The sequence below is a fragment of the Microtus oregoni genome, unplaced genomic scaffold, assembly GCF_018167655.1.
Source record: "Microtus oregoni isolate MIOR12 unplaced genomic scaffold, Mior012 000018F_ref0000195, whole genome shotgun sequence".
Lineage (NCBI taxonomy): Eukaryota > Metazoa > Chordata > Mammalia > Rodentia > Cricetidae > Microtus > Microtus oregoni.
The window spans coordinates 19,041,691-19,069,688 of record NW_024543077.1 but is presented as its reverse complement, the minus strand read 5'-3'; the positions used below and the strand labels follow the sequence as shown (position 1 = coordinate 19,069,688).

General features: G+C 41.0%; 1 pseudogene; it reads left to right on the top strand.

Moving 5' to 3' along the window:
* The first annotated feature begins 3 nt into the window (after positions 1 to 3).
* Positions 4 to 27,898, top strand: LOC121458667 (annotated as a pseudogene).
* The last annotated feature ends 100 nt before the right edge of the window (positions 27,899 to 27,998 follow it).

Below are 27,998 nucleotides of genomic sequence, written 5' to 3'. Positions count from 1 at the left end.
AGCATGCCTATGTCGGACCCTGTCTTCGTCTCTGCAGCGCTAGATGCTAGCCACTCAGCCTTTTCAGGTCCTGCCCTGGCTTCCTTCGAGGGTGAGACGCTGTTGTAATAATAATGATAATGACAATAATAATAATAATAATAATAATAATAATAATAATAATAATAATAATAATATAAGCAGCGAAGAGAAGTCACGCCATGCGATAAGGCTCACATAGAAGGTTTATTCGAAGACGAGAGAGAAGGGGCAGAGGAGGCAGAGAGGGGGGCAGACTAGTCCTTGGGGTCAAGAGTGCAGGAGAGTGAGGATGGCAGAGACTGGGAGAAGGGGGGGGTGGTTGGTGAGTAGGCCCACCTGTTACAAGGAACCATAGCAAATGTGCGCAGAAGTGGCTACAGGTGAGGAAGTATCCTGTCAGGACCCTAAGGGCAGGCAGGCCAACGCAGATGCCCAAATACTAACACCCACTTTATTGTTTGTTTGAGCTGGGGACTTTAGCACGCTTGGCTGTGCACTGAGCCACATCCCTCCTTGTTCAGCTGCTTACATCCCACTTAGATTTTATTCTCAAGACTTCAGTTTCCCAGACTTTTTCTCCTTACAATGCTTTTCAGATGCTGCATTACCATGCGAACGCAGCAGCGTTTTAACCTGTCCCTCCCTGGCAGGTTCTCCCCCCCCACACACACCCCACACCTCGGTCAGCAATCAGTATCCTCTCTTCCCTCTACAGGCGCTGTGGGCACAAACTTACTGTTCCCTGAATGCAGAGCCTGGCAGATGCCGCCCCAGGTCTCTGATGCCACAGAGCCTCTTAGCAGGAACAGAGTTAACCCCCTGTCAGCAGTTACCTTTCTCTCGGGTTCTTGGTGAGACCCAGCACCCAACTTCCAGTAAACAGCACAACTGCATACAAAAACACCCGACAACGCCAACCAAGACACATTTTGATTTTAAAGTCTCCGCCCGCGTGTCATCAAACGTCTGCGGCGAGTACGCTTATGCGTTTCTTCTGCACCAGTCGCATTGGCCGGAAGTGAGCAAGTTGGTCTCCCGGCTGCGTGCTGGGATCCCTGTCTTTTGGTAGCCGGTGTCTTCGTCCGGAGAGGAGTCTGGCTCTATCTTCGTAACTGGCACCTAGGATGATAGCGACGTCTGAATGGAGCGGCCGGATCTCTCCTGGAGTCTCATTCCGTACAGCAACATGGCTGAGCCTATGGACTAGGGAAGCGAGGGTTTTCTTTGACTCTGTACGGATGTCTGTCAGGACCAGGTTTAGATGAGTGCTGTTTCCAAGGCGAGAGTCTGGGAGGCAGCGTGCAGCGCTAGAATCCAGTTCATGAGCTTCGGGCAAGGGGCTGGAGGTTGAGAATACACACGCAGAGACAGACAAATACACGGACCTCCAATCCCTGGTACAAAGCCCTTCTTTAAGAGCACCATGGAGGCTTAAATACCCTACAGTCAATGGCCAACAGGTGAAAATCCCATCCTCTGATCCTCAAGGCAAAGCACAGCTTTTAGTAACTTCAATTAGAAGGTTCTAGCAGGGAAGAGCAGCTGAAGGCCAGGACCCAATTAGTACCAACAGCAGCGTGTCCCTTTCTGACGGTAGAAGATGCTGTTGAAAATGGTGGAGCTCTACTGACCCTTTGGTAGATCAGGAAGAGTTGGAAGGATAAGTAGCGGCAGGGTGCTCCAAGTGCTGTGAATTCTCCTCTCCCAGAGAGGAACTACAAGCAGGCATTGCCAATTCCCAGGCAGTGGTGGGAAGGCCTAGGGGGAAAGCTTAGATTTCTGAATCTTGGAGCTGTTGTGCCTCTAGCTAGAATTGCAGTTTTGTCCCTAGCAGCCCTTTTAAGTTTCATTCTTTCCTAGCCAACACTGTATCTCCTCAGCTCACATCCCGGCGGAGGGGAAAACCAAAATCACAGGTATCACCCCATCACGAGTATCAACAGATGTGTTACCCGTTATGTTTCAGATACTATCAGCAGCAGTTCATGCGGATTATCTCATTTAGTTCTCCAAACTAATGACAGTAGGACATAAAAATGACTTTGGTTGGGCATTGTAGCTAACGCCTTTAATTCCAGCACTCGGGAGGCAGAGGCAGGGGGAATCTCTGATTTCCAGGCCAGCCTGGTTTACATAGTGAGTTCTGGGACAGCCAGAGCAACATAGTAGGACACTATCTCAAAAGAACCCAGCCAAACAAAAAGATAACTTTTGAAGCTCAGTGAAATCAAGTAACTTAACCTGGAGTGGTTCACGACGGAGGCAGAGATGGGCAGATCTCTGTGCGTCTCTTGAAAACAAGGCCAGCCTGTTCTACATGCCATGTAAGACCCCGTCTTTAAAAACTAGTTCACGGTCAATTTTATAAGAAATTTGATTATAAACCTTATTATTATTAGCTGTGCTATTCACTTATTTCTTCTTCAGTACCCTCTTAAAGTTTCCACTACATTATCATTAAATAAGCTATATCCAGAAATGTAAAACGTATTTTAAATGAAGATAAAGTAGTTCTGATGAACCTAGTCACTGGAGTGTGTCTCAAACAGATTGTCGTTATCCACCTTTAATCCTGAAGTTCTGACCTAACAAGCTAGTTAGTTTGCTTTAGACTTAGTTGTGAAGTTCTGTCTTAGCAGACTAGTTAGGTGTGCCCTTTCGGTGTACTGTTCATATTGCACTTTGTTTAGCTGGAGCAGTCTTTTAGAGGTAATTACCATTCTTTGACTCGATGGGACGTTCATCTTTTAAGGATTTAATGTCTTGAATACTTGGATGATATGAACTAGTGCCTCAGTCCAAGGACCAAAACAGGACCATGGAGGGCAACGGAAGAAAGGAACCTGATTTTAAAAGTTTTTCTTTGTTTTTGTTGTGATAGCACTGGCTATCAAACCCAGCAGCCCCACAATGAACTGTAGTAATAGGGGCGGCAGGGCTGCGTCCCCAGCACCCCGGCTGCCTGCTCGGCTAGCTTATGCCCCGAAATAATTACACAGACACTGTATTCTTTTAATCACTGCTTGGCCCATTTCTATCTAGCCTCTTCTCAGCTAACTCTCACACCTGGACTAGCCCATTTCTAATATTCTATGTAGCACAGCTAGGTGCGCTTACCGGGAAGATTCTAGACTAAGTCCATCCTGGGTCGGAGCTTCATCGTGTGCATCTTCCCTGGAGCGGGGAGCATGGCGTCTCTCCGAGGCGTCTGCTCCCGAGAGGAGAGCTGTGGAGTCTGAGCTCACTTCCTCTTCCTCCCAGTATTCTGTTCTGTTTATTCCACCTACCTATGTTCTAACCAATAAAATGGGCCAAGGCAGTTCCTTTATTAGCCAATGACCTTCCTCCATCAATGAACTTTGCTCCCAGATCTAGTTCTGATTCTTAGTTCTGGTTTTTTTAGGAGAATATCTGTGCTGCACCATTTGCCACCTGGGTGGCTACTGGATCATCTTTCTTTCATTTACAAGGTCAACTATCAAATTCAGCGGCATCAAAAGCCTTCCTGCAGTAGAAACAAGCCCACTTCTTCTGTTGACCTGGATTCTCTTCAGATGGATGCCACATCCCCTTCTGGAGCTCCTAGTACATGCTCTGCTCCTGACTCTACTGCTGTGCCAGCCATTGAAATGATCACCCAAAACTAAGCCCTCCTCCCTGAGCTATTTAATGTCCCCAAACCTTACATAACTTCAGCTGTTCACAAAGAATGTCAGCAAAGTGGCCAGAATGAGGATTTAGTGACTGGTGCTAAGCAAGACATCTCCATGATTTTTTTGATGTGTTCTTGGATTCAGTTTGCCAGTATTTTATTGAGTATTTTTACATCAATCTTCATGAGGGAGATTGGTCTGTAGTTCTCTCTCATTGTTGAGTCTTTGTATGGTTTGGTATCAGGGTAACTGTAGCCTCAAAAAAGTACTTTGTCTATGTCCCTTTTGTTCCTATTTTGTGGAACAATTTGAGGAGTATTAGTATTAGCTCTTCTTTGAAATTCTGGCAGAATTCTATGAAGAAGCCATATGGTCCTGTGCTATTTTTGGTTGGAAGACTTTTAATGACTACTTCTATTTCCTTAGGGGTTATAGGTCTATTTAAATTATTTGTCTGTTCTTGATTTAGTTTTGGTATGTGGTACTTATCCAGAAAACTGTCCATTTCCTTTAAATTTTCCAATTTTGTGGATTATATGTTTTTGAAGTATGACCTGATAATTCTCTAAATTTTCTCAGTTTCTTTTGTTATGTCCCTCTTTTCGTTTCTGATTTTGTGTAAGCCCTGGTGATCTGATAATATACAGGGATTTATTCCAATTTATTTGTGTGTGTGTGTCTGTTGAGATTTATGACCGAATTTGTAGTCGGTTTTAGAGAAGTTTCCATGAAGTACTGAAATGAACATATATTCTTTTTTGTTTTAGTAGAATGTTCTATAGATGTCTGTTAAGTCCATTTGGGTCATAACATCTGTTAGTTCCTTTATTTCAGTGAGAGTGGAGTATTGCAGACCTAAGGTGCCATACCTGCCGTTGAGTTTTTTTCAAAATTATTGATTTAATGTGTTTGAGTGTTTTGTCTGTAAATAGTTCTGTCCACCATGTGTATATCTGCTGAGACCAGGAGAGGGCATCAGATCAACTACAGCTGGAGATATAGATGGTTTTGAGCCACCATGTGGGTGCTGGAAAACAATCCTGGATCTTTTGTAAGAGCAACCAGTGCTCTTGACCACTGGTCCTTCACTTCAGCCTCAGGTTTTCTTTGATAGCCTATAGGTGGTTCATGTTCAGAAATAAAAAACCTTATGCATATTACCCCATGTGTACTTGTACTCTTTGCACTGATTTAATCTCAGTGGAACTTCTTACATTTAAAAAATAGATGCAATATTTAAAAATGTAGTACAAAAAATAAAATTTAACAGGTTACAAAATGTCCACTTTGCGATAGACTGCAACATTATTTTTTCCTTGTCGCCTTCTCTTTAGAAGCATAAAAGAAGTCTGGCTTTCAATCAAGGTGAATTGGATGCCATGGAACATCATACAAAGGTAGGTAAAAAATATTCATTGATAGGCTGGGAAGTGGTGATGCACACCTTTAATCCCAGCACTTGGGAGGCAGAGACAGATGGATCTCTGTGAGTTTGAGGCCAACCTGGTTGACAAGAGCTAGTTCCAGGGGAGCTAGGACTGTTACACAGAGAAAACTCTGTCTCAGAAAACAAAAGCAAACAAACAATATATATATATCATGTGGGAAAATTAGTATGAAGTAGCATAAAAATGAACAAAATATATCTTAGAAATTCTGTCTTGGTCAGAATTTGAATTTAAGTGATTTATTTTTCTCAGTAATGAACAATTTAAGCTAATTTTTATAACACTAAATATGCTTCTATTAGTTTAGGTAGTTGATGAATTAATCTTGTGTTGTTACTGGTTAGGTTTTCTGAGAATGTTGCAGTGTTTTTACTCTTGCATGGTTTCTCTCATGTGTCGAATTCAGGTTCAACAATAAACAGTTGAACGTAGACTGTTACTTGACTATATATATATATATACATATATATATATATGTATATATATATATACATATATATGATATGAAAACAGAATCATTGGAGGACAGACAGGGGAGCAGTGATGGGTGGAAGGATGGGGAGGGGAGAATGAGGCTGTCTTATGTATGAAATCAGTTTGATAATATACTTTTGCAGGGTACAATTTGCCAAAAATGCAATAAAATGAATTAGAACCTTTAAAAAGTCTGTACAATTTGTATTTTCAATATTGGAAATGATGTAAAGATGAAATATATAACACAGGCCGGGCGGTGGTGGCGCACGCCTTTAATCCCAGCACTCGGGAGGCAGAGGCAGGCGGATCTCTGTGAGTTCGAGACCAGCCTGGTCTACAAGAGCTAGTTCCAGGACAGGCTCCAAAACCACAGAGAAACCCTGTCTCGAAAAACCACAAAAAAAAAAGAAAAGAAAAGAAATATATAACACAGAGAATTATGAATAGAGGGAAATACCCTCTAACCCTCTGAAAACAGCAAGAAACCTGCCCACAGGTTCAACATGGGAATAAGAATGCTACAGCTCTAGATGATGACTGCTGCCTGGAGGGAGGCTCCAGAGGGCCAGCTCCACAAACATAGCTTGATGTCGCGTATTACGATGAATTGCTGATTTCTGACTTAATTGTTTTAGTTAGCCTATAATGTGATGAGGTTCATCACAACATTTTTATTATATATATGAAATGTATATATATATATATATATCATTATACTTTGCTCATATTCCACCCCATCATTACTTTTCTCCCTCTTTTTAACCCTTCCTCCCTCCAAGTAGTCCCCTTCTTTCTTCATGATGCATATATACACACAGGCTTAAATAATGATATATATGCACAGATCATCAAGTTTACATTCTGCATGAGAGAAAACATGCATTTTTTTTGTTCTCCTTCCCCTTAATTATCTTGGTTTGAACATTTGGTAAATATTATCATATCACTACTGTAGAAGTCATGGAGTAGTTAGATTATACATTGAATTGTTTTTTCCCCCAGAAACTGCCATCCTGGTTTTCATAGCTGCTGCACAATTTTTGTATTTCCACCAACAGTGCATTCCAGTTTTTCTACTTTTTCATCAAAACATTCTGTTTCGTTTTGCAATTGCCATCCTAACGGGTATGAAATGGGATTACATTGTGAGCCTAGGTATCTTCATATTTTATGTTTTCACTTCCATTGTGAGAAAAACATTTTCTAATCTCTCTTTTGATTTCATCTTTGACCTGCTTGAATTATTTAGAAGAGAACTATTTCATTTGCATTTGGTTTATTTTAGTATCAATTTGTTCTTGATTTCTAACTTAAATCCTTTGGGTAGAAAAATAATTTCAGGTTCCTTTAAGTCTGTAGAACTTTATTTCATTGCCCAGCATATACATTATCTTTGAGATTATAATGTGGGGTTGAAGATTATGTTCTGTAACAGTTAGATATGATGTTCCTAGGTGTAACATTGAGAGCTTCACTGTTTACAGAATTTGTGTTACTTGTTTTACCCTTTCTGTTGGGTTTTCAAAGGTGGCTTTAGAGCAGTGTCTAAGGTCAGTATTTCTCCTGTACTGAAGATGTGATTACCCAACACTCTATGAGGACGGTGAAGACCTAGATTTAGGAAGTGTACAAGTTAGCCTGCCATGAAGTTTCATAGATGCTGCAGAAGATGTGGAATGTCTGGACCAGGACAAAGGACTCCGGTTCCTGCCACAAGGAAAAACATGCGCTTTATGTTGACAGGTGCCCTTTGTTCCCTGTAACACCCAATTCTGTGTTACGCCCTCGGTACAGTTCGTGCGCCACTGTACTGTACACGAGTCGGGCAAGGGCCTGGAGATTGAAAGAACACACAAAGAAACCTGGGTCATTCGTAAGGAGCTCAGCCGAATGCCAGTTAATTCAGACTTCTGGAAGTCCTTATCTACCTAACTGCTGCACAAGGACCTCCGCCCAGGCTGGTGGGAAATTACCATACCGACAATGGAGTCAATGCCCTACAGATAATCACCAGGCAGGCTGGGCAGGGGAAGTACAGGAACGAACAGAATGCTTTGTCAGCTGACCAGAAACTGTCCTCGAGATGCACCCCAGGAACAAGGGCAGACCCGGGCCCTACAGTCCCCATGTCCTACATGAACGTTGTGAGGTTTTTCTCTGCAGAGCCTAAGTGAGCATAAGCAGTGGTTATTTTTCTCATCACCACAGCCAGGTATCTAAGAGAAACAACCTAAGCAAGGAAAAGTTAGTTTTGGCTTGAAGCATCAGCATTTTGTATACATATATTGTCACATTACATCATAGGGGGTTTATGAGGTGTGTTTAATTCCATAGAGTTCACAAGTAGTCTCTTAACACTCTTATAGTCCCATTATACTCTAAAATAACTCTGAGTTTAATAAGAATAGATTTTAATAAATGAAATAAGATGCTCAAAGCACAGCACAAATTTAATTATTTGGAAATTTATTTTAATTGTAATCTAATTTTACTTTATGTATGTGGATGTTTCGCCTGCATGCATGTCTGTGTATCATATGTTACCTGGGTGCCCTCTGAGGCCAGAAGAGGGTCATAGAGCTCCTGGAACTGGATTGACAGCTGATTGTGGACGACTGTGTGGGAGTTGGGAACTGAACCCAGATTCGCTTTAAGAACAGCGAGTGCTCTTGATTGCCGAGCCATCTTTCCAGCCCCTGGAAAATAATTTTAAACCAGCATTATTTTAATGTACTTTAAACAATTGTTTTTCACAGATCAGAGAGCTGGTTTTGGGTGGATCCTTGCAGTTAATCCAAGAAGGTCTCAAAAGCTGTGTTCTCTGCCCCCCGTTGTTGAAACCCAGCATGGAAATAGTGGCCGTGCCCCTTTACCACGCGATGCTTGCAACTTGTCAGAATTATGTGAGATGGCAAAGCACTTGCCTTCCCTCGAAGACATGCATCTTCAGACGCTCCCGTTGGCAGAAGATGATATGTCTGTTATAGAGCTGGATTTATCGTCACAGGTCATTGAAAACAACTCTAGCTTTTCCAGAATGATTAATTTGATGGGACAGAAGTACCTGCTACCACCGAACAGCAGCTTTCTCTTGTCTGACATTTCTTGTATGCAGCCACTTCTGAACTGTAAGTAGTTTTATTTTTGTTTCAGAAAAAGAAAATTTTTCTGTCATCTCAGAGGAGTTTGAACTTGGAATGTAAGTTCAGTTTTCAAATACTGGCTTTGCTCTGTTGTTTATTTTTGAGACAGTCTTTTTAAGTAGCCCAGGCTGCCATTGAACTTGCTGTGCAACCCAGGATGGCCCTGATATCTCAATTGTGCTCGACTTTGCCTTAGTTTCCTGGGTGCTCGGATTCTAGGTCTGCATCACCATACCTACCTCCTGCTTTCTAAAAATAAATGCATTTTATGACAAGTAAAGGGTTAAAGAACTGGCATTTGAGAAAGCAAATATAATACTTAATGTTCTCAGGAATTCAGAACACACTTGTGTTTAATTGAGAATTTATCTATCAAAATGAAAATATTTTAGTTGTGAATATTAATTCCCAAGTCCTTCCTAGCCTTTAATTTTTTTAACTTCTTACATTTTATGTTACTTTTTAACTTTTAACATCATTCTTTTAAGAAAAAGAAATGTTAAGTACAAACATCGTGCAAAAGTACATAGTTTCCTACGGGGAGATGGATTAACTCATCTGTGTTTGAGACAATCAAGTCCTTTCCTATGGGGAGATGGGTTAACTCATCTGTGTTTGAGACAATCAAGTCCTTTTGCAGCAGTGCCCAGTTGTTTTCCGTAGAGTCTGTTATTGTCGTTTTGATTTTTAAAATATCCCTAGGGCTGGTGAGATGGCTCAGTGGTTAAGAGCACTGCCTGCTCTTCCAAACAACTGGATTAAATCCCCAGGACCCACAACTATAACTCTAATTTCAGGAGGTCTTATGCCCTCTTCTGGCCTTGGTGGGCTCCAGACACACATGTGGTATACAGACATACATGTAAGCAAAACACTTTTTACATAAAATAAAAACAATAAAGTTTTTTTAAAAAAAATACTGACAAAAACTATTCCTATGCAGATTTATCATAATTAAAATTCTTTACAACCGCTGTGGACATCCACTCACCTTAGTTTCAAGATGCCTTAAGAAATATAAAATTTGTGGGGGCGGTGTTGGTGCACTCCTTTAATCCCAGCACTCAGGAGGCAGAGGCAGGGGGGTCTCTGTGAGTTTGAGAAGAGTCTACAGAAGAAATATAAAATCACCTTAGCTATGAAATTTGAATTGGAAGTATTATCGCTGACCAAGATATTTTGTCACTACAAGGCTATGGGTTATGCATTAACTATTCCTGGATTCTTTTTATAAAAGACTGCAGTGAGAAAGGATTAATGTTCTACATGTGCTAAAAAGAAACCAAAAAAACAACAAGTTTTCAGATACTAGTCCTTCTAAAGTCATTCCTTATCAAAGAACTTCTTGAAATTTTTTATTGCAAAAAGTTAAAAAGCTTGAAGTCTACAGTCACCAGGCTGGTAGTCATAGACACACAAAAACCTAACAAGCTTGTTTTCAATGCCTACTTCTGAAGGCCACTCAGGATCAAGTGAGATAATTGCATCAGGATTTTAGCTTAGTGATACATGCTGTTAATAAATTATAATTTATCCTAAGGAATGTAGTAGGAAGAAGTGATAATGTAATCAAGTTGAATTTAATTTGCTAGATATTTTATAATGACACTTTAAGTTATAAGCAACTATAATATACTTTACTAGTAAAAAGCTTTTAATTATTGGCAGGCCAACTTATGCCCATGTGGTTATCCTATGGCAGTATCTGTGACAAATTCTTCAGAATAGGTAACAGGGATAAGTTACATGTCTTTTTATCTTTTTTTTTTAATTTTCTGAGACAAGGTTGTCTATTTAACAATCTTGACTGTGTCCCTTTTTATCTTTTATGTTAATGCTTTAAAAACAACTACTTCCTTATTTTATTTATTGTATTATGTGTAGTTGGAATTTTCCTTGGGCCACCAAGCAACTCCCAAATAATTTACTTATTATTAATTATAAGTGCTTAGTCTTAGCTTAGGCTCGTCCCGCCAGCTCTTTTAACTTAATTGAACCTGTTTCTATTCATCTACATTTTCCCTTGGGGCTTCTTAACTTTCTTTCATTCTGTATGTCCTGCTTCCCTGCTTCCTCTGTGTGTATCTGGCTGGCCACTGGTTTCTCCCTGGTATCTCTTTTTCTTTCTTCCTTTCTAAGCCTAAATTCCTCCCCCTACTTAGTCTCCCTGCCTGCAAGTCCTGCCTATACTTCTTCCTCACTATTGGCCATTTAGCTTTTTGTTGGACTAATCAGGTGCCTTAGACAGACAAGGTAAAACAGCAACACAATTTTACATATAATTAAACAAATACAACAATCTTTACATAGTTAAACAAAAATTTTGCAACAATTAAACATCATTTCTCCTTTTACCTTTTTTCTTCAAACCCTCTCATATATGCCTCCTTGTTCCCTTTCAAATTGATGGATTTTTCATTAATTTTGTTACATGCATATATGTATGTAACCTGCTCGATCTGTATGTTACTTGTCTGCATGCTTTCAGGGTTATAATTAGGTTCAAGGAAGATAAATACACAGGGAGAAAGGAGAGCAAAATAATAGTATGGATATGTGAAAGAATCATAAGGAATCATACTGTTAACTACCTAAGAAACTATAACACACACATACTTTAACTTAGTATTATGTTATTTGTATGTATGTTTTCAGGGCTCACCATTTGGTATTGGATAAGCAATTGATGTACTCTTCCCTCAGTAAGACTAAAACTGTTTCTCCACTCCTGGCATTTGTGAGTTCCCTATAGTTCTTTGTGTAGGGCTGGTTGGCCCCTTGTCCCCTATAGCATTGCCTGTTGTCCTTCTCCAGCTCATATTTAAGCAGTCATGTTAATGAGATTTTATGGGTGTAGCTTCTGACATTCCTAGGAAATACAATTTCACAGCAAACTCCATGATCCTCTGGCTCTTATAATCTATGTGTCCCCTCATTTACAATGTTTCCTGAGCCTTACGTGTAGTGATATTTCATTTGTATTTTAATAAAGAAAGCTTAGCTGAAGATCAGAGAGTAAGTGGTGGCACACACCTTTAATCTCAGTAGCCACTCTAGTTGCCATAGAAACCTGGCGGTGCAGCCTTTAATCCCAGTGGAGCGTTTAATCCCAACCTAAAGAGAGGAATGCAAAACGGAAGGAGAAGCTCTCACACAAGGTCTCATCACCCTGCTATTTGATTTTTCAGTTAGATTGCCTTCACATATGTATTTATTTCAGGAAGCATCTACTGCCACTGCTCACTACTTCAGTGGCCTCAGTTTTAGCTGTTTCTCCCTGTGTATACTCCCTCGTCCCCCTTTTCTCTCCTTGCACCTCCCCTCACCAGCCTGTAACTTTCTATTCTATTTCCTCTTCCCTGATGAGATGCTTCTCTCCTCCTCAGTCTGTTGCTCTATGCTTAACCTCTGGGATTCTGTATATCCACATGTAAGCTAATACATGCCACACTTGGCCTTCTGGGTCTGTGTACCTCACTCAGGGTGAATTTTCCCCCTAGTTCTATCCATTTATTTACTGTGGATTTAATTCTTTTTTAATGGCTGAGAAATATTCTTTTGTGTGAAGGTACCAATTTTTATTATCCATTCATGTCTTGAATATGTTTTCCAATTTCTGGGTGTTATTAATAGAGCAGTAATGAACATGGTTGAACCAGTGTTTTTGTGGTAGGATGAAGTGTCCTTTGGGTAAATGCCCAAGGGTGATATAGCTGGATCGTGAGGTAGATCAGTTCCCATCTTTCTGAGGAACCCCCACACTCATTTCCATAGTGGCTGTACAAGTCTGCACCCCACCAGCAGTGGATGAGAGTCCCCCGTATTCAACGTCCTTGCCAGCAGGAGCTGTCACTTGTGTTATTGATGCTAGGGATTCTGACAGGTGTAAAATGAACTCTCAAAGCAGATTTGGTTTGCATTTCACTAATGACTGAGAATGTTGAACATTTAAGTGTTTCTCATCCATTTAAGATTCCCCTATTGAGAATTCTCTGTTTAGATTTATACCCCATTTTTAATTGAGTCATTTGTTTTCTTGCTATATAGTCTTTTGAGTTCTTTATGTTTGTTTGAGTTTTTATATAATTTTGGATATTATCCCTCTATTAGAGGTATAGTTGGAAAAAAAATATTTTACCATTCTGTAAGCTGCCGCTTTGTCTGAATGATGCAGAAGCTTTTCAGTTTCACGAGATCCCATTTATTAATTGTTGATCTTAGTGTCTGTGTTAATACTGTTCTGTTCAGAAAGTCTTTTCCTGTGCCTTTAATTTCAGAGCTGTTTCCTACTTTTTCTTCTGTTAGGTTCAAGATAGCTGTTTTTAGGTTGAGGTCTGTGTCGGAATTCCTTTCCACTAAAATTTTTTTTGGGGTGGAGAGTCTCAGCGTTAGGATGGCTTCTGTGTGCCAAGATCATCTCTTATAAGGGAGAGTGATGGAGGAAGGTCATTGGCTAATAAAGGCACTTCCCTGGCCCATTTTATTGGTTAGAGGATAGGTGGGAGGAGTAAACAGAACAAAATGCTGGGAGGAAGAGGAAGTGAGCTCGGAGTCTCGACAGCTCTCCTCTCGGGAGCAGATGCCTGAGAGAGACGCCATGCTCCTGGCTCCTGGGCAGACGCACGCTATGAAGCTCCGACCCAGGATGGACATAGTCTAGAATCTTCCCGGTAAGCGCACCTTGGGGTGCTACACACAGATTATTAGAAATGGGCTAAATTAATATGTGAGAATTAGCCTAGAAGAGAATGGGCCAAGCAGTGATTAAAAGAATACAGTTTCCGTGTAATTATTTCGGGGCATAAGCTAGCTGGGCAGGCGGCCGGGGTGTTGGGGACGCAGCCCCGCCGCCGCCCTTATTACTTCATATGGCACCCACGTGGACAACTGCTTCCACATAAAGCCTGAGACAGCTTGGGAAGTAATTCTAGAACAAAGTGAAAGCATTGTGCCTGGTTTCTTGGTAGCAGCAATTTCTCGGTTCTACTCTGCTTGCTAGAGGCAAGCAAGCGCCTCATCTAAGAGAGGCTTCCTGACTCAGCTTTAGCTGCAAAGCCTGCAGCTCATTAAGAGGTCCTGCCACGAAACACTTAAATGGTGTTGACGAAAAGCTGAACGCATGCTTTTCGGTTTTCAGCCGTAGCAGGAAAAAAGCTGCGCCGTTTAAAAATGCTGGCTTTCTGGGCCATCCTGCCAGGGCAAACTCTGACTGTTTAAGGCAGGAGGGCCGGCTACCAAGAGAGGACGTGAGTGTTGTCCGTTGTAGCTCACTTGCTGGCAGGGACCTTGAAATGCCATACAGTTGTTGCAGTAAACATGGCTACAGCCTGTATATCCGCCATGAGGCTGGAAAGCTAAGGAATGGACTGGATCTAGCTGGCAAAGCCACGCCTTTAATCCTACCCATATTGCTCAGTAATTTAAAGGCTCGTGTGGTCAGAAAAAGAGAGATATACAGTAAAGAGAGATTCAAAGACAAAGAAAATTTCTGAATGGTTTAAAGTGTGTTAAAAATATATGCAGACTAAAAGTTGAAGTTCTTAAAGTAAAAAACAAAAAAGAAAGAGAGTTGTTGTGTGTGATAGCACACGCCTTTAATCCCTGTGCCTAGAAGGCAGAGACTAACAGATCTCTGTGAGTTCAAGGTGTAGTAGCAAACACCTTTAATCCTGAATGCCTGGGAGGCAGAGACAGGCGGATCTCTGAGAGTTCAAAGACAGCCTGGTCTACAGAGTTACTTCAGGTCAAAGATACAGAGAACCTGTCTCAAAAAGCAAAGAGTTAAAAGTAAAAATAAACAAAATAGAGGTTAAAACAAAGCTGCACAAAGATGGAAAATACACAGAGAATCTTGATACTGTATGCTATTATGCTCTCTTTAAATTATTTAAACGCTGAGGAAGGAGCAACAGATGCTAAAAGATATTTATTTATAAATGCTGCTGAACTAATCCAACATAGATATTTTGAAAATGCCTTGAATTTGAAATTTGGATCTAAGGACATGATACTTTGGAAAGGAGTTTCTTATTTTGTTTTCACAGAGGATGAGACGCTGTTCATTTCTTCTATTCCGATTTGGTATGATGGACCACGCCCTCCTGAAGGGTTGCAGTGAACATCTTCAGAAAATTGCTTCGCTCAACTGCCAACTGAGATGAAACTAGCACACAGGTTATACCATGAAAGACCTAATTAACGACGCCCCCATTCAGCAGGAAGCAGTTTGGAGAGAAAAAACTGCGCCCATGTTCCCAAATATGGTTTATAAATGTCCTTTTACATTTAAAGGGGGATATGATATAGATATGAATAATTTGCTAATGCTTTATTGATAGAGATTTAAGGTCAATTTTGTTATATGTATAAGTGTTTCTGATTTTGATTAAGGTATTGTGATTGTGTAGTTCATTTAAATATGTACTGTATAATTAAGAAATATAGGTTGTTAATGGATAATCATCGATAATAGTAAAGCTTGTAGTCATGTTAGATTTTCTAGATATATAGAGATATATTTTAGATAGGCATTCTTCATGTCTTTCAAAGATTACAGAATAGGACATTTAATGTTTTTATAACTAAGGACTTTTCACAACAATGAGACACTCTGCTCCTGGCAGCACCAATCTACTTCAAGAGGAAGATGGGCATCAAAGAGGCACCTTATGGAGTTTGATAGCCATTTGGGCAAGACACTGCTCTTGCCTGGACTATTGCATAAACTGGACACAGAGAACCCGCAGAGAGGACTACTGAACTTGCCTAAGGTGAGATGATCTTTCGGGGTTCCTGATTCATGAAAGAGTCTGCGAGACATGCTGCAGGACACAACAGATAGTGACTGAACTGACTTTGAATTTTCCTGCTTTATGGAAATGTCTGCTGGATACCATGGGCCTGAAGGCTGAAGATGGATGCCCCAACGGTACAAAAGAACTTTGGGTGACTGTCCAGGCAGCGAGATGTCTCTGTCATTTCTAGAGTTTTAAAAGTTGCTTTTTTCTTGTTTGCTTAGGTAGTATTGTATCTTTCTGGAGTCTTTGATGGAGTTAAGAATAGTTAGTTATAGTTATAGTTTTCCTTAGTTATGACAAAGATTATTGTAACTTTTACTTGATAACTGTTTTGTTATATGTAATTTTGCTATGTTAAAGTTAAAGCTTTTTTTTTTGTTTAAACCGAAAAAGGGGAAATGATGGAGGAAGGTCATTGGCTAATAAAGGCACTGCCCTGGCCCATTTTATTGGTTAGAGGATAGGTGGGAGGAGTAAACAGAACAAAATGCTGGGAGGAAGAGGAAGTGAGCTCGGAGTCTCGACAGCTCTCCTCTCGGGAGCAGACGCCTGAGAGAGACGCCATGCTCCTGGCTCCTGGGCAGACGCACGCTATGAAGCTCCGACGCAGGATGGACATAGTCTAGAATCTTCCCGGTAAGCGCACCTTGGGGTGCTACACACAGATGATTAGAAATGGGCTAAATTAATATGTGAGAATTAGCCTAGAAGAGAATGGGCCAAGCAGTGATTAAAAGAATACAGTTTCCGTGTAATTATTTCGGGGCATAAGCTAGCCGGGCAGGCGGCCGGGGTGTTGGGGACGCAGCCCCGCCGCCACCCTTATTACTTCAGGAGAGGAACGGTTACTCTCTTGTATGGTGGTTGGAGATCTGGTTGTAGCTTCCATTGCTTCCAGGGCAGAGGACAGTGGTGAATCTTCACCTTATTGTTATTCATGAGTCTTCCGCAATAAATATTTGATATTCTTTTATTTTGGGCTCTCATGAACTCACTTACCCTTGCCTAAACCTGTGGCCCAGTGTGGGGCATAAACCCACATCCCTGAGAGTAAGAGTCTCATGCTCCACTTGACTGAGCTCTTTGATCTTTTTGGAGGTGAGTTTTGTGCAGGGTGATAAGTATGGACCTGTTTGGAATTCTCTACATACAATCATCCAGTTTAACCACCACTATTTGATGAAGATCCTGTCCTTCCCCCCATGTATTTCTGGTTTCTTCATCAAAGATCAGGTGTCCGGCCGGGCGGTGGTGGCGCACGCCTTTAATCCCAGCACTCGCGAGGCAGAGGCAGGCGGATCTCTGTGAGTTCGAGGCCAGCCTGGTCTACAAGAGCTAGTTCCAGGACAGGAACCAAAAAGCTATGGAGAAACCCTGTCTCAAAAAAAAAAAAAAAAAAGATCAGGTGTCCATAGGTACATGAATTACACCTGATTTCTCAATGGAAACCATGAAAGCCAGAAGGTCTTGGATAGATGTGCTGGCAGACACTAAGTGACCATGGATGCAAGCCCAGACTACTATTCCCAGCAAAGCTTGCATTCACCATCGATGGAGAAAACAAGATATTCCAGGAGAAAAACAGATTTAAACAATATGTAGCCACAAACCCAGCCTTACAGAAAGTACTAGAAGGAAAACCACAAACCAAGGAAGCCAACAACACCCATAATAACACAGGCATCTGACAACTCTCAACCAGCACAACTCAAAGAAGGGAAACACACAAGCACTACCACCAAAAAAATTAACTGAGTTAACAACCACTGGTCATTAATATCACTTAATAACAATGGACTCAATCACCTATAAAAAGGCACAGGTTAAGAGAATGGATACGAAACAAACAGGATTCAACATTCTGCTGTTTACAAGAAACACACCTCAACCTCAAAGGCAGACACTACCTCAGAGTAAAGGGATGGGAAAAGGTTTTCCAATCAAATGGCCCAAAGAAACAGTGGGTGTGACTATACTAATATCTAACAAAATTGATTTCAAACTAAAATCAATCAGAAGAGATGGAGAAGGACACTTTATATTCATAAAAGGAACAATTCATCAGGAGGAATTCTCAATCCTGAACATCTATGCCCCTGTTATAAAAGCACCCACATATGTCAAAGAAACATTACTAGAACTCAAAGCACACATCAAACCCCACACTATAATAGTAGGAGATTTCAACACTCCTCTCTCACCAAGGGACAGGTCAACCAGACAGAAACTTAACAGAGAAATAAGAGAACTAACAGATGTGATAAACCAAATGGACTTAATAGACATTTATAGAACATTCCACCAAATAGAAAAGAATATACCTTCTCCTCAGCATCTCATGGAACCTTATCAAAAATTGATCACATAATTGGTAACAAAGCAAACATCCACAGATACAGAAAAAAATTGTAATAACCACCTGTGTACTATTGCGTTACCGTGGAATAAAGTTAGAATTTAACAACAATTCTACCCCCAAAAAGCCTACAAACTCGTAGAAACTGAGCAGTCAACTACTGAACTACACCTGGGTCAAGGAAGAAATAAAAAATAGAAACTAAAGTCTTCCTTGAATTCAACGAAAATAAACACACAACATACCCAAACCTACGCTGGTCATATACTCACAGAGATCCTCCTGCTTCTGCCTCCCAGTGCTGGGATTAAAGGTGTATACCACCACTGCTCAGCAGTTTGTTCTTTTTAAATGTCGTATTTTGAAAATCTTTTTTCAGACTGGGCATGGTGGTGCATAGTTTTAATCCCAGCACTTGGGAGGCAGAGGTAGACTGATATCTATGACTTTGAGGCCAGACTAGTCTAAGAGCAAGTTCCAGGCTAGCCAAGGCTACACTATGAGACCCTGCCTTAAAAAAAAACCAAGAATTTTTTCTTTTGACATGAAACAAAGTCATAAGACACTTCAAAGAAGGTGGGTGGGCAAGGTAATAGAACATATATCATATGGAAGTTGAACTCTAGGGGTGTTCAAAGGGGAACATTGCAGTGGAGGATATGAGTAGGGGCAAGGAAATGAGGGAGAAGAGTACAAAAGGAGTGTCAAGTAGATTTAGTATTTGTGAAAGTTATAAAAGAAAGACTGTTTGTATTCTAATTAAAAAGATGTATGAGAAGTAGGTGCTTTGAATAATTAGCATTGTAAGGCATAGGATGCATCATTTGGAATTTGCTCAGTGATTTCTGTGAGTTTAGAGGTACCAGAAGGAGTGTGACTGTTTCCTCACCTCCAAACACTCCAGGTTAGTTAAGACAGTCGGGAATGTGCAGCTATTGAAAACATGTCACTGCAGGGTTTTGACCTAGTACATTGTCTACCATGACAAAATAGTCTCTGAAAAGCATCCCCATGAGAATGAAACCTTGTGTTCTGGAAATGGGATGGTGTGGATGCAGGAGCCCAGGGTGCTTGCCATCTGATTCTGTTACCTGTTTATCATCAGTTCCTTCACCAAGTTTATCTGCGTAAGGAAAGTTTGCCAGCATTCTTGACCCCTCTAATGTGATGTTGCTTTCCATCAGAACCGGATGCCTGTGCCTGTCCCTTGGGAGACTCCTTATTTTTGTCTGGGTGAGTATAGTTGTAGAAGTGTCTTCGGTATTGACAGAGGAACAAAGGAGAGGACATAGGGAGACTTAAGTCCATGGCATCCCTAGCCTAGTTAGTGAAGGGAGGAAGCTGACAACATCCCCAGCAGGAGCAGCTTAAGGAAGGAAAGGGATTTTCGGGTCATGCTTTTAGAAATCTCTGTCCATCACATTAGGAAAGGCATGGCCCCAGTCAGATGCAGGAGCACATAGCAGCAGACAGGAAGTAGAGAGCACTAGATGGCAACCAGTACTGGGTGTGACCTTCAAAGATTCCTACCTCTCCTAGGGATCTACTTCAGCCAGCAGTCTGCACCCCTCAGGCTCTCTAGTCTTTAGAACAGCACCACAATCCACACTGAACACTCAACACATGAGCCTATGGAGACATTCTAGGCTAAAATGATACTTGGGCCTGCAGGTGGCTCACTGGGAAAATGCACTCACTGCCAAGCCTGATGACCTGAGTTTAGTCCCTGGAATTCACATGATGCAAGGAAAGAACTGATCCCCTTAAGTTGTTCTCTGACCCCTACACACCCTAAAATAGACTCATGTCAATAAACAAACACATAATTAATGTTACGAAAAAGCCTCATATGTCCTCCCTTTTTCCTTCTCTATCCATCTCTTTCATTTTGTCTCTTTATTCTCTCCTTTTCTTTTCAAATAGCATAATCCAAGTATGATGATGAACTACCAGAGAGGATGACAATGCAGAAGCAAGGGAACAATAATTGATATTGCAGGATGTTGGGATGTAGGAGTGAAAAGACAGAGTTGGAAGGATAAACTTCACAGATGCTGTCATATGTTTCCCCAAAGAGAAGGTGTGGTAAAGTAGATAAGTGAAGTGTATAAAGGAGGGAGGAGACAGTGTGGTAGCTGAAGAGGCTGGGTATGAGATAACTTCATATGCCAATGGAAATAATGGACAAGGGACCTGAGAAGAGGTAACCATGGGTAAATGAAAGAATCCATGACTGGTTTGAGACGCTGAGAATAGACTGAGCCCTTCAGTGGTCTAATTCTTTTGCCCCATGTTTTTCTTCACCTCATTTATGTGTATGAAGAAGTTGACCTGCATTGTGGCATTAGCTGTGTGTGCGTGTGGTCACGCTTCAGTGATGGAGAGTGTGCTTTGCATGCACAGGGCCCTGGGTCCATCCCTCTTGTGTGCGTGTATATGCGCATGCATACATCCACATGTGTGCACAATGACAAGGCCCAGTTATGTCATTGGAATGGGTTACTGAAGGGTGAGTGCATATATTGTTTGAATAGGTGAATTAACATTTGTGTACACATTACATGGCTTGTGCTTTGAAGTTGCCCAGGGTAGTGTCAAGACTTTCCTTGTTGAGACAGAGGGATCTCAGAGCTTCAGCACACTGAATATCGAGAGTGAGGACAAAATGTGTTCATTGAGGAAGGTTTGGGGCTAGTGTGACTGGATGATGCTTAAAGAGAAGGGAGGTTTTGCAGAAGTTGATAGAGTCTAGAAGCAATGATGGGGACACTCGAATACTGATGTATCATCTCCAGTTGTATGTTGAATGCTGGGGAAAGACTTGTATTTCTTTGGATATTTGTAGAAGTAATTTTCTGGCAAAAAAAATTCTGACTTTATAGTGTTAATGGTTAGGAGGTATAAGACAGTGGGCCTTTAAAATGAGTGCATGCAGAGAGAGAGAAAATGGGATGACAAGAGCATGGTGGTAGACAGGCTTGAAGCTGCACTGGGAGGGTGAGGTCGGGCAAGGTGATAGGAGATCTAGGGGTCAGCAGTGTGTGCAAGACTGAGGCTTACAGTGGGTACCGCCCCTCACTGAAGGCGGCTGGCTTCTGTATCACTGGGCTCAAAACCAGTGCTTCTTTGTACCAAGACATGTCACCATTTGGGTCACTAGTTGCAAGGGGCTCCTGTGAAACACATCATGACGGAATCCAGACAATATTTGTGTAAGTCTGACTGGGAGGAAAAGCATATTACATCTGGGAAAATTACCAAAATGTAAGTCATTTGAAAGTAATTTAAGAAACAAAAACAAACAGCCTGGCAATTTAAAACTAGTAAAATGGAAAACTCAGGACATGTGTAAGTGCCAGTGGTCCACCAGGTGTCAGTGTGACTCCATAGTTACCACATGCAAGTGACCCTGGAACTGTGTATTAGTGGGGTTGGCGCCCTACAGCTCTTTTCTCTGCTTTTATTTCTTTCTTGAAGTTAATTTTCTCATGTTTTTCCTGCTCATTTTTAGGTACAGTTGTTTATCACCGCAGCAGATAAAGCACATGCCTGTTCCTAAGCTGGCTGCTGCTGACTGTCTTGTTGTCACTTGGGTGACCAACAGGCAGAAGCACCTGTGTTTTGTGAAGAAGAAACTTTATCCTTCGTGGTCTGGGTAAGTCATTGCAGAATGGTACTGGGTAAAAGTGAGGTCAGAAATTAGCTCGTTTGTTAACACAGCATCACATACTGATCATAGGAAGACACTGACTGTCCTCAATGCGTACGCATCAGGCTCTGATGAGAGTTATTTATTTATTTATTTATTTATTTAAGATTTCTGTCTCTTTCCCGCCACCACCTCCCATTTCCCTCCCCCTCCCCCAATCAAGTCCCCCTCCCTCGTCCAGCCCAAAGAGCAATCATGGTTCCCTGCCCTGTGGGAAGTCCAAGGACCACCCACCTCCATCCCGGTCTAGTAAGATGAGCATCCAAACTGCCTAGGCTCCCACAAAGCCAGTACCTGCAGTAGGATCAGAAACCCATTGCCATTGTTCTTGAGTTCTCAGTAGTCCTCATTGTCCGCTATGTTCAGCGAGTCCGGTTTTATCCCAGGCTTTTTCAGACCCAGGCCAGCTGGCCATGGTGAGTTCCCAATAGAACATCCCCATTGTCTCAGTGTGTGGGTGCACCCCTCGCGGTCCCGAGTTCCTTGGTCGTGCTTGATGAGAGCTTTTTATGCTTTATGCCTGGGAGAATCTTCCTATTCTCAAGATGTTTGTTTCTTTAACCTGTGTCTTTGAAGTAGGGCCCCAAACTGCTGGTTTTGGGAAATCAAGGAGAGATCAGAATAAAGTTACAAAAAGCTCTAATTTATTTTTAAAATTTTGGTGTGCATTGAATGCATGTGTGTGCGAGCAAGCACGTATGTGTGCATGCGTGTGATATATGTAATTTAATGAATTAGCAAGAATTCGGGAACTGTGTTACCTCCACTGCCTTCTCCATTCATCAACAGCTCCATTGCCTTTGCGTGCCCCTTCTCTTCCCTCTGTGTGTTTGGCTGAGATCAGAGAACAAGATTACTGGAGAGTTATGTGAAGATTTGGGATCCTTTTGTTCTCCTGTTTTTTGTTTGCTTGTTTTCCCCTTGAGACAGGGTTTCCTGTAATCTATACAGCCTTGAATTTGCTATGTAGCTGAGGATGATGTTGAACCATGTTGAACTCCCTTCTTTGCTGGCAGTCTGTTTTATTTTATTTTGGAGATAGTAAGTTGCCAACCTGGAATTTATAGTGCCAAGAGCCAGTCTCAGCACCAGGTCTTTTCTTCATCATCACCTGCCCCCCTTTCTTCCCTACTAAACTGTGGCTCTGGCTCTCTGCCATCTTGAGTATAGAAAGCTTTATTTTAACTACTTAGTCATGTGTAGTAATCAGTGAATGTTATTTGAGTGAATTAATGACTGAATTCACAATGGCCTTGTGTCCAGGAATAAGTGATCATAAAAAGTAGAGACTGTTTATGTGAGATGATAGTACAATATATTTAAAATACCCATGGTATGTGAGATTTTAGATATTCCTTATAGCTACATTTCCACTGTGGTATGGACACTACATATGTCCAGTGTGGTAGCCACCGTGCCATGCAGCTCTCTAGTGCTTGACTTGTGCCCTTTACGTGGAGAGGTACAGTCGAGTGGTAAATGTCTGTTGGCATGAAAGACCCACAGTGGAGGAAAAATGTCATATCTTATGATACCCTTTACAATTGGTCACGTGTGGAAATACTGTTTCAGACATGCTAGATTGAATGAAATTAAAGTTAATTACCTTGCTTTCTTTTTTTTACTCCTTTCTGGTGTTAATATTAGAGAATTTAACATTATATATATATGACTCACACTCGTGGCTCATACTATATTTTTTATTGGACTACACAGGATGTTTAATAACTTCTCCTTTTTTGCTGGAAACAGAATAATGACAGTAAAAAAAAATCCACGTTCCTTGGTTCCTTCCTTTCAGATCACCCGTTCAGGGGAGTTTGTGTTCCCATCGGATTCTCCACACAAACAACCTTATGAGTGTCTTGTACTGGGGAGATTTTGAGAAAAATCTGCTTTAGTGTTAAGGTAAGCCAAGTGATTTTTCAAAATTATATAAATACAGACTTTTAAAGTTAATACAGTGATTACTGATTTTCTTCATTTTTATACTTTTGAAATCTTAAAAATGGCCTAGAGATGAAAAGTATGTTATATAACAAATACAAATTTTGATTAACTTGTGTTTTATCCAGAGTATAGTAGTTAATATGAAAAATGACATTCTAAAGATGTTTGAATCTTTAAATTGATTTTCCTGATTGATGCTATCTTCAAATTCATTTATTAATAGAATTAATTACTATTTAAAAGAGAAAAATGGTGCAACTGTAGCATATAATTAAAAATGATCCTTAAAGTAATAGCTTGTTATCTTGTTCTGTTTCAATGAGGAGCCTGGATGTGAAAGTGCCCCCGGTTCCAGATCGGAAACTGATTGTCAGTGTGCCCTGCCTTCTTCACTCACACAAGCCTCCCCTTGCTGGTATGTGTCTGTGAGACCCGGCTATGAGGACTCAGAAAATATTCCCAGCCGGATATTGAATTTCGTATTGGAATGGTCTGTAGGTTTGTGAGTGGGATGTTTAATATTCTGAAGCGTGTAGGAAACTTCTCATAGAACGTATGAAATAGAGCCCATGTTAGTGTGTATTACCTCAGCTGTCCTTCAGCATCATCTCCGAGGGTTTCTTTACTGTCCTTGTCCCTCCAGTAGTAGCCTGTGCCAAGCTACTACTGTTGGGATTCAGAGGATGTAGTTCAGTTAGTGGCCTTGTTTGCCCTCAGGTTTAGGATTCAGACCCAGCATAATAGAAGAGATGTCTAGGACCCCCTGAACATGGTGATTTTCTATCTCCAGAAGGCAGGCTACCATTGCAACAGGGGAAGGAAGCTGCTGAGGTTGCTGTTCCCTCAAGCTGGAGTGCTGAGCATGGTGCTCCTCGTTCAGTGTAACGGAGCAGCAAGGATCAGTGTTAGCCATGGGCATTGGCTCACGTGCGTGTGAGTCCTGGCTCTCTGCTCTGGCAGGTTACCTCAGTCCTTTCCTTGCCACCCTCATTCCCAGAGTGAGTAATGATGTCTAATACCGCAGAGTGGTAAGGAGTGATTGCATTGTTTATGGTGTATTTAAAAGGCAATAAATCCTCAGTGTCTTTCAAGTGAGAGTTTAAAGACTTGCTCATGGAAGTTCTTGAAAGCCTGACTTTGATATTCCAAGTTTATGTTTTGAAAATTTCTTCAGGAAGATATTTTACTATTTTGATCATTACTACTCAAAATCTATCAGATTTACTTTTGCAGAATGTGGTTTGTGAGCCTGGAAATGAGAACACGAGAAAGCTGGGGAGATGGCACAGTGGGTAAGAGTGCTTGCTCAGCAAGAATGAGTTCAAGTCCTCAGTGTTCATGTAAAAACCTGGGCATGGCTGTGTTCGTGTGCCTAAAGCCCCATCAATGGGGCAGAGACAGGAGCTTCACAGAGAGCTCGCTGGCCAGCCAGTCTAGCCTGAGGTTGTGCTTCCAGTTCAATGAGAACCTGCCCCAAGGAGTAAGGCAGGGAGCCCTGAAGGAGGACATCTACTCCGACCTTGGCAAGTGCACTCTGGAATTCAGATGTTCGGTGCTTATAGCACACCTGAAAACACAGGTACTCACACAGACACACAACCAACAGAAGATACTCAGTGCTTATAGCACACCTGAAAACACAGGTACACACACAGACACACAACCAACAGAAGATAGTGAACTTTTGCCTCAAATAACTTTGCAAAGGAGTCCTTATGATACCTTTAATTTGAGAAATACTCAGATGTGTTTGACTATTCTTTGGCTTAGAAGGAAACTCTGAAATCTCATACCTGAGACCCTATAAATGCTAATGCATTAGTTTCTGATCTAGATAAAAGTGGACTCTATTGTTTCTTGAAAAAATTATTTAATACCATTTGTACTTTAAAGAAATCTTATTTGTATACTTGAATTTTGTTTATCCTTTGGTATGTACCAAAGCTTAATTTACAAGTCTTTTGTTTGAAGATTAATAGTTTGTTATAAAAAGTTTACAAAAAATATAATACCCCAAGCCTTTCATTTTGAAATAATTGTAATTTATTTGCCATTTTTCAATAGAATAAAAATACCTGTAAAGATTATTTTGAAGAGAAAAGATTTAAAGACTGTGGATTAAAATCAGTCTTGTCCTGATAGTCTATAAAGTGCAGTTCTGCGTACTGCCAGTAGAGAGCAGCACAAACACATTTAAAATTGAAAACATTTCCACTCAGAGTTGTACTTGTAAGGAAAATCTGAATGACTCAATATAGTTAACTTCCAAGCTTTTACATAGTCATATACATGAAATATGTGGTGCCTTGTTTTGAGTTCATATTAGGTTAGTGCATGCATCTTAGCTATAGAGAGGTACAAGTCAAAACCTTCAGAAAGTAACTTAAGGATTCCTGTGGTAAATTTCACAGTGAAATCCTAACTCTGGGGGTTGGCAGGATATGTGTATCTTCTTACACTTAGAACGTTGTCTGTGAATCTTAGTAATCTGCTTTATGTACACTCAAAACATGAACTGTTCTCTCTTGCTCCTAAACCTCAAGATATATCTTTTAAATTAAAAAATTATTTTATATGTGTGGGTGTTTGGTTTGCATGTTTGTCTGTACACCATATGCATCCCAGATGCCTGCAGAGGCCAGAAAAGGACATAGGATCCCCTGGAACCAGAATTACAGATGCTTCTGGACCATGTGGGTGCTGGGAATCAAACCCTGCTCCTCCTTAAGAACAGCAAGTGTTTCCCCCTTCTATTGAAAATAGATTCCCTTCTCATACAATACAGCTCAATCATAATTTCCCCTCCCTCAGCTCCTTCCAGTTTCTCACTTCCTTGTCTCCCCCCAGATCCACTCCTCCTCAATCTCTCATCAGAAAAGAATAGACCTCCTGCAGATAACAGCAAAACATGACAAAATAAAATACAACAATGCAAAGCAAAAATACTCACATCAAAGTTGGACATAAAACCCAGCAGGAGGAAAAGAGTCCCAGGAATGGGCAAGAGACAGAGACCCTCTCATTCTCACAGTTGCGGCAAGGGCTGCTAATGGCTGAGCTGTCTCTCTGGCCCCATGATCAAGAGAATATCTTTCCCAAAAGACTGCAGAACCTAAGTAAAACCACTGCACCTTAGATTATGTTAACTTCTAGAAAACAGATGGGAGGGGTGGTTAGCACAATCTTAGCACTATAGCTTAGCCCATGCCAACTTCTAGAAAGCAGAAGTGGAGTTAGGGTTTTCTCGGTTAGGCCTCAGGGAAAGTTTTCTCTTTTCAGTTGCCCTGTGTTTAGTTCCATACTTTTGAAATGAATACAGTCTTTTATGTCAACATCTAGAATCTTTCCAAAGCCTAAATTTGAGTTAGTCAGTTGCAGGCGATAACAGCTTTTAATTTCTCTTTGATTTTTGGTAAGTAAGAATATTACTCTTAGACAAAGAACAATCTGAAACTCAAAATATTTTTAATAATAATGTAATAGCTTTATTATTTGAGAGTTTCATACAATATATTTTGACCATTTTCACTTCCTCTCTCTCAGCTCCTCTGAGATCCACCATGCTGTATTGTGTTTCTAACTTTACAGATGATTTTCAGTGTAGTAGTTATGAATATATAAATAAGGGCTCCTTAACTGGAAATAGCATAGTGAAATTTAGGCAAAGAACTATAGTGTGGGAGTAATCTTAGAACATGCAAGTTCCAGACATGGGATGTTGTTATGATGGTTAAATACGTCTGTCTGTATACAACTCTTTTCTTCATTATTTCACTAAAGTATGTACTAAAGCTAGACTTATAGTTCATCTTCAGTTTCAAGCAGGTTGTCTTTATATTGTTTGTACAGTTTTTTGAATTCATGGATTAAACAATAGAGTAAATTAGTTCTCAGGAGAGGTGTGAGCATTATTGGAAAACTGGAAAGGCGTGTGTGGACGTGAACGCCTCGCTTCTTGTCTGTAAATGCATTGCAGTGAATCAGAACTAGTGTGGTTGCAGCGGTGCTGCTCCCAAGCCTGCAGGTGCTTCCTTCTTTGCATTTCTGACAAGAATGGCAGAACCGACCATGCCATGCTCGACTCTAATTTGCTGTCCATCTTAAAAGCTGAAACATCTGCCTCTTCTATTCTTCTCTGATTTTAAAAAGTAAACTGATTTCTTTCTTACTGCTGATTTTTTCTTTTCTTTTTGTACAGAAGTACTGAAAGACTACATCAAGCCAGGTAGGCAGTGTTTGGAAATGTTTGCTCGGAATTTACAGCTAGGCTGGATGAGTTGGGGCAACAAAGTCCTTCAGTTTCAGCACGTGGATTATTTCATTGCTCTGGAGTCTGGACACTGACAGTAAACATTGTGCTGCCTCTACCCCAGCTCCTTCAGACTCATCTCTCCTTGGACCAGCCTGTGCGTACAGACATGTCGTTATGAGCTGGTCATCCTAA